The following is a 7,217-nucleotide window of genomic DNA, read 5'->3' on the forward strand; positions in this document are numbered from 1 at the left end:
GTCAAGGCTATGTTTTTTCCAGTAGTCATGTATGGATGTGAGAGTTGGACTATAAAGAAAGCTGAATGCCGAAGAATTAATGCTTTTGAACTGTGTTGTTGAAGACTCTTGAGAGTCCCTTGGACTTCAAGGAGATGTCCATCCTAAAAGAGATCAGTCCTGGGTGTTCATTGGAAGGACTGATGTTGAAGCTGAAACTCCAATACTTTGGCCACCTGATATGAAGAGCTGACTCATTTGAAAAGACTCTGATGCTGGGAAAGATTGAGGGTGGGAGGAGAAGGGGACGACAGAGGATGAGATGGTTGGATGACGTCACGGACTCAATGGACATGAGTTTGGGTAAACTCAGGAAGTTGGTGATGGACAGGGACGCCTGGCGTGCTGTGGTTCATGGGGTCACAAGGAGTCAGACACGACTGAGCTACTGAACTGAACTGAACTGAACTGAACCACTGCATGTGATACCCAGTCCCAAGCATCTGCTAAGTCTGGCAGAGAACCCAGGCTACTGTGCAGACCATCCTACGGCCCTACTAGTGTAGGGGCCAAGCCCACAATCCTATTCAGCTGTTCCCAGCTAGTAGCACAGCCCTTGGCCCTGACCTCAGAGTTCCAACAGTTCCCTTGCCCCCCATATAGAAGATAATAGCAGGTTTTACCTGCCCAAGTACGTTACCAACAGGCACACCAAGACCCCACACTGAGCCAAGTGATGAAGGAAGTTCTCTGCCAAAGCAGACCTGTAACATTTAGAAGAGTCTGATCACTTAAATGAGCAGAGACAAGGAAAGGAATCATGGGTAAAGAAAAATCAGGTAAATACCATGGTACGAAAGGATGCCAATAAATTTCCAGTCACTAACTCTAAAGAAATGGAGATGTATCAGAATAATAGTTTTAAGGAAGTTCAGTGAATTAAAAAAACACACAGATAGACAACAAATTAAAATTAGGGAAGCAATGCATGAACAAAATGAGAAGTTCCACAAAGGAATAGAAACATTTTTTTTTTAAAAACTTTACATAATTGTATTAGTTTTGCCAAATATCAAAATGAATCCGCCACAGGTATACATGTGTTCCCCATCCTGAACCCTCCTCCCTCCTCCCTCCTCCCTCCCCATTCCATCCCTCTGGGTCGTCCCAGTGCACCAGCCCCAAGCATCCCGTATCGTGCATCGAACCTGGACTGGCAACTCGTTTCATACATGATATTTTACATGTTTCAATGCCATTCTCCCAAATCTTCCCATCCTCTCCCTCTCTCACAGATATGATCCAGCAATCCCACTGCTGGGTATACACACTGAGGAAACCAGAAGGGAAAGAGACACGTGTACCCCAATGTTCATCGCAGCACTGTTTATAATAGCCAGGACATGGAAGCAACCTAGATGTCCATCAGCAGATGAATGGATTAGAAAGCTGTGGTACATATACACAATGGAGTATTACTCAGCCATTACAAAGAATACATTTGAATCAGTTCTAATGAGGTGGATGAAACTGGAGCCTATTATACAGAGTGAAGTAAGCCAGAAAGAAAAACACCAATACAGTATACTAACACATATATATGGAATTTAGAAAGATGGTAACAATAACCCTGTGTACGAGACAACAAAAGAGACACTGATGTATAGAACAGTCTTATAGAAACATTTTTTAAGAAAACAGCAACCCTAGACTTGAAAAAAAAATTCAATCTGAATAATTCAATAGAGATTTTTTTTTTCAGAACTAAACTCAATAATGCAGTAAATGTATCAGTGACCTGAAAGATATTCAAAATTACACAGAACTACAAAAAGAGTAGAGAATAAAATGGAGTGAAGAAAATCTACAGCACTAACAGGACACAGTGAAAAAAAACAAAATTGACATTTTGTTAATTCCAGAAGCAGAAGAGAGAGCAAGAGACAGAGAGTGTATTTAGACCAATAATGGCTGCTGCTGCTGCTGCTAAGTCACTTCAGTCGTGTCCGACTCTGTGCGACCCCATAGACGGCAGCCCACCAGGCTCCCCCGTCCCTGGGATTCTCCAGGCAAGAACACTGGAGTGGGTTGCCATTTCCTTCTCCAATGCATGAAAATGAAAAGTGAAAGTGAAGTCGCTCAGTCGTGTCCGACTCTTAGTGACCCCATGGACTGCAGCCCACCAGCCTCCTCCGTCCATGGGATTTTCCAGACAAGAGTACTGGAGTGGGGTGCCATAACTTCTCAAACGTAGGAAAAGAGATTGACCTTCAGACCAGGATGCCCAAAGGACCCCAAACAGGTCTACACTTAGACATATTATAATTGTGTGATCAAAAGTCAAAGAAAAACAATTTTAAAAAGTAATCAGACTAAAGAGAAAAGTTATATACAAGAGTATTGGTGGATTTCTCAACAGAAACTTTCCAAGCCAGGAGAGAATAAAAGTACATATACAAATATTGAAAGGGAAAAAAAAAATAGTCTATCAAAAATTCTACACCCGGCAAAGCCATCCTTCAGAAATAAAGGAAAGATAAAGACTTTTCTGAAAAACAAAAGCTGAGGGTGTTCACTGCCTCTATACCTGCTTTGCAGGAATCTCTAAAGGGAGTTCTTAGAGGGGAACACAATGACAATAATTAACTTCAAAAAAACTTGAAACAGTCTTATGGACTCTGTGGGAGAGGGAGAGGGTGGGAAGATTTGGGAGAATGGCATTGAAACATGTAAAATATCATGTATGAAACGAGTTGCCAGTCCAGGTTCGATGCACGATACTGCATGCTTGGGGCTGGTGCATTGGGACGACCCAGAGGGATGGAATGGGGAGGGAGGAGGGAGGCGGGTTCAGGATGGGGAACACATGTATACCTGTGGCGGATTCATTTTGATATTTGGCAAATCTAATACAGTTATGTAAAGTTTAAAAATAAAATTAAAAAAAAAAAAAAAACTTGAAAAAGACAACATAAAATTCACTGGGAATGGTAAACATACAGCCAGAGTTAGATTCCGTAAATGGTAGTCGTGGTGCGTAATTCACTTACCACTATAATTTGAAAGTTGAAAAAATGAATATAGCAAAAATAACAATAAATACTATAATCTCCTATTAGTTACACAATATTAAAACATGTAAATTGTAACAGTAATAACAAAAAATGTGAGGGGGAGGAGAAATAAAAATGTTAAGTTTAGGAATTCTATTAAAGTTAAGTTGTTACCAACTTATAGTGTTATAATTTTAAAATTATGTAAGCCTTATGGTAGCCACAAGGGAACTGTAGCAAATACATAAAAGGACTTGATAAAGAACATAAGCACTGATGTTAAAAGAAAAAAGACAGCAGGATAAAAACCAATGAATCTACCCTGCCCCCTCAAAAAAAGAAAAAAACCAGGAAAGCGATGAACAAAATGCAACAATAAATCTTTGCATAGGCCTTAGTCACGTCTGACTCTTTACAGCTCTATGGACTGTAGCCGCCAGGCTCCTCTGTCCACGGGATTCTCCAGGCAAGAATTCTGGAGTGGATTGCCATGCCCTCTTCCTGGGGATCTTCCTGACCCAGGGATTGAGCCCGAGTCTCCTGCATCTCCTGCATTGGCAGGCAGATTCTTTTATCACTGAGCCACCTGGGAAGCCCTAGTAAATATTTATCAGACAACAGTTTACAATAAATAAACAGGTTAAATTCTCTAATGAAGGGCATGAAATGACAAGTTAAACAACAGGATCTGAGGATATGCTGCCTACAGAGGCTCACTTTAAAGAAATACATAAACTGAGAGTGAAGAACAGAAAAAGATATTTTAAGCAAATGATAGCAAAACAAAAGCGGGGGTAGCTACACTTATGTTAGACAAAATAGACATTAAACTAAAAATAGTAAAAAGAGAGAAATAAAGTCTTTATACAGTAATAAAGTGGTCAACCCATCAAGAAGACACAATGGTTGCAAATACCTATGCTTTCAATAGTGGCACCCCTAAATGTATAAAGAAAAACCTAAAAGAGCTAAAAGTAGAAATAAACAGCAGTACATTCATAGTTGGGGGCTTCAGTACCTCACTCTCAATAATGGCTAGGTCATTCAGACAGAGGATCAATAAGGAAATTGAAAGTTTGATCTATTTTGTGTCTAAATTCATTTGTATGTTTACACGAAACTTCATTTCAAAATTCTATTTGTAACTTGCACAACTCTTCTTTTGCACATTTTTCCAAGCCAGCCTGATTTTTTTAATTAAAGAATGTCATCCACAACCTTATCTCTGAACTAGTTACCCCTTTATAATATTTCTCTGTTCTCTGTTCTCTCTACTGTTATGATAGCAACTACTCTCTAAGAACTGAGCTCCAGTTCCTCTTTGAAGGACTTCCTGTTCTTACTTTCCATCTTTTCTTACTACCCAATCCATTACAGAATCCTGTGCTACGTCCACAATATTTACTTGGTGCCTGTTTTTTTCTTGTTTCGCTAGTCTCTTTTATGTATGCATCTTTTCTACCCAAGAGAAGGTTCCACTTTTCTACTATATAAGGGTAGGATCATTTTTCTTATCCCTAGTATATCCGTATAAGATGAGCAAATGAATGGGAAGATACGTTAATAACAACTTCGGCTGTTTTCAAACTATGCATATTTAGAATGCACTTGCTCATATATCTGTTCTCTGAATTTTTGCAAGTTTTATCTACAGTTTTGTGTCACCAAAGTCTCCAAGCCACCTTTTATAATTGCATAAAGAAATATAGGGGATGAATAGACCCCATTATATAGTCTGTTTTCCAGAGCTAAAATTCTGCCCTCAAAAAGCAACAACTGCATAAGTGTGTGTGGTTATTCTTGATCATAGTATTTTTTACTATTACAGTTCATATTTGATGTCTTTTCCTTAGTCAAATAGTTGGACATATTTTATAATATCCATGTTCAAACACTGTACCATCATTATGGTACACACAGTGAAATGGGAATAATAGTAATTCATGTCATCAGAACATGATCCCAGAAACATTTAGAAAATAATGTCTTAGAGGTAATTCTCCTTTTAAAAACATGATTTTTATTGCTCTTGAATATACTTGACAGATTTCCAGATGACCGTTCAACTTTATACACAGTGTGTGTGTGTGTGTGTGTGTGTGTGTGTGTGTGTGTGTGAATCACTCAGTCATGTCTAACTCTTTGTGACCCCATGGACTGTATTCCCCCAAGTTCATTTGTACATGGAATTCTCCAGGCAAGAATACTGGAGTGGGCAGCCATTCCCTTCTCCAGGGGATTGTTCCAACCCAGGGATTGAACCCAAGTCTCCTTCATTGCAGGCAGATTCTTTACCCTCTGAGCCACCAGGAGAGACCCATACACAGGAACCAGAGTATAACTATATTTCCAAATTTCAAGTTAAGTTTACAAAATTAACTTCTTTAATCAATATATTTATACCATCACCTTTTATTAAAACATGATTTCATGATCCAAAGATCCCTCCACCACCTTTGCCCACTTTTCCCAGATAATATTTCATGACTTGGCAAATTAGCTAGAAGTCTGGTTAATAATTTAAAGGTCTCTGATAAAGACTACAGCTCAGCTATCTCCTCGCTCAAATATTTTAGTAATGATAACCCATAGTCGAAGCCAAACACATAAATCATTGAAAGATTTTGTTTGCAAGATGACAGCTTATTTTCCTTGGATTCTTCTCACAGCTCACATCAATTCCAGATTTGCATTCATAAGATGAATCTCAGGAAAACTTCATGTTAAAGTACAAAAACTCAATATTTGGTAAGACATTAAAAGGGACTTATGCATGAAATATTCATTAGCATCAGACAATTATTTGCTCATAAATTAAAGCTAGTTAAATTTTATAAGTTGGGGCATAAAATAGCAAGCACTAGATATGACTCCTCTTAGCTGTAGAGTGGTTTTCTTTGATGGAATACCCCTGAATAGCTGTCAGAAATCTGCAAGCACTGTGGATCATGCCCTTATTCACAATGGGAGGGGAGGCCGCCACCCTAAAGTGAGTTCAGGTAAGAAGAGTCTGCTTTGGCACTTGACATGCGATGGAAGAAAACTCCAGGAAATGTGGGTATGGGGAAGTAGCACTGAGACCTGTGGACGAATCACAGTTGATTGAGGTTTGCTCATTCATTCACTTCACCAAGGTTTACTGAGCTCTCTGTCCCCTAGGAATGAAGAAATGGTGCAGACAGAATCCTAGCCCATAAGGCATCAATCTTGGAAGAGAAAATGGCAACCCACTCCAGTATTCTTGCCTGGAGAATTCCATGGACAGAAGAAGCTCTAGTCCTTAGGGTCACAAAGTCAGACATGACTGAAGGGACTTAGCACACACACACACACATAAGGTGTCAATGGACTTAGGTTGATCTAGAAAGCTCTTCTTTGGGAGTAAACACTTTTTAAAAAATATATCTAATTTTTATGAAGGCAGAGAATAAATACTTGGTGGTGATTTCCATGCTATATATTGAACCAAGAATCAGAATCTGTTTTAGAAAACAGAGGCAAATGTTGGAAAAATCATGATATGGACTGCATGTCCTCTTACTTCCTCAACGTTCTGGCATTTTCTACCACTCTTTATCATATCCTGCTTCTTAATTCCTAAGTCCCAAATATGTTTATGTCTGTCAATATCTTCTCTATTCTACCAAAAATCATCTCAAGCAGATTCACACTCAATAAAAGTTAGTCAAATTCCTTTGAACATTATTTGCTTCCAAGGGTATTTGCAGTTTACCCAGAAAAAGAAAAACAGAGCAATAGCATCTGTTTGAGAAATCTTTGGTGGCAGGCTGCAGGCACGGCAGACCCTGAAGGTGATAGTGCACACTGCTTACACCTCAGTTCCTCTGCTGAAGGCGATAACCCAACGCCGAAAGAAGGAGTGGTGAGATTGAACTGACAACCCAGATCCACTGAAGGAGAATTCCTCTGCTGAAGGCGATAACCCAACGCCGAAAGAAGGAGCGGTGAGATTGAACTGACAACCCAGATCCACTGAAGGAGACTAAAATTTGCTGCTACTAACTCTCATTAGGCACAAATTCCTCCTATTCAAGTTTCTGTCACTAAGTCAATACATCACGGTATTGAACCTTACCTGGTTCAGCTCTGAACCCTGGGTGGGCTGAAACTGAGTCGAGTTTAGTGTTCCCTTTGGCAGTCGGTGAAGGCTGTCCTTGGAACTCT

Source organism: Bubalus kerabau, chromosome 2 (assembly GCF_029407905.1).
Source record: "Bubalus kerabau isolate K-KA32 ecotype Philippines breed swamp buffalo chromosome 2, PCC_UOA_SB_1v2, whole genome shotgun sequence".
NCBI lineage: Eukaryota > Metazoa > Chordata > Mammalia > Artiodactyla > Bovidae > Bubalus > Bubalus kerabau.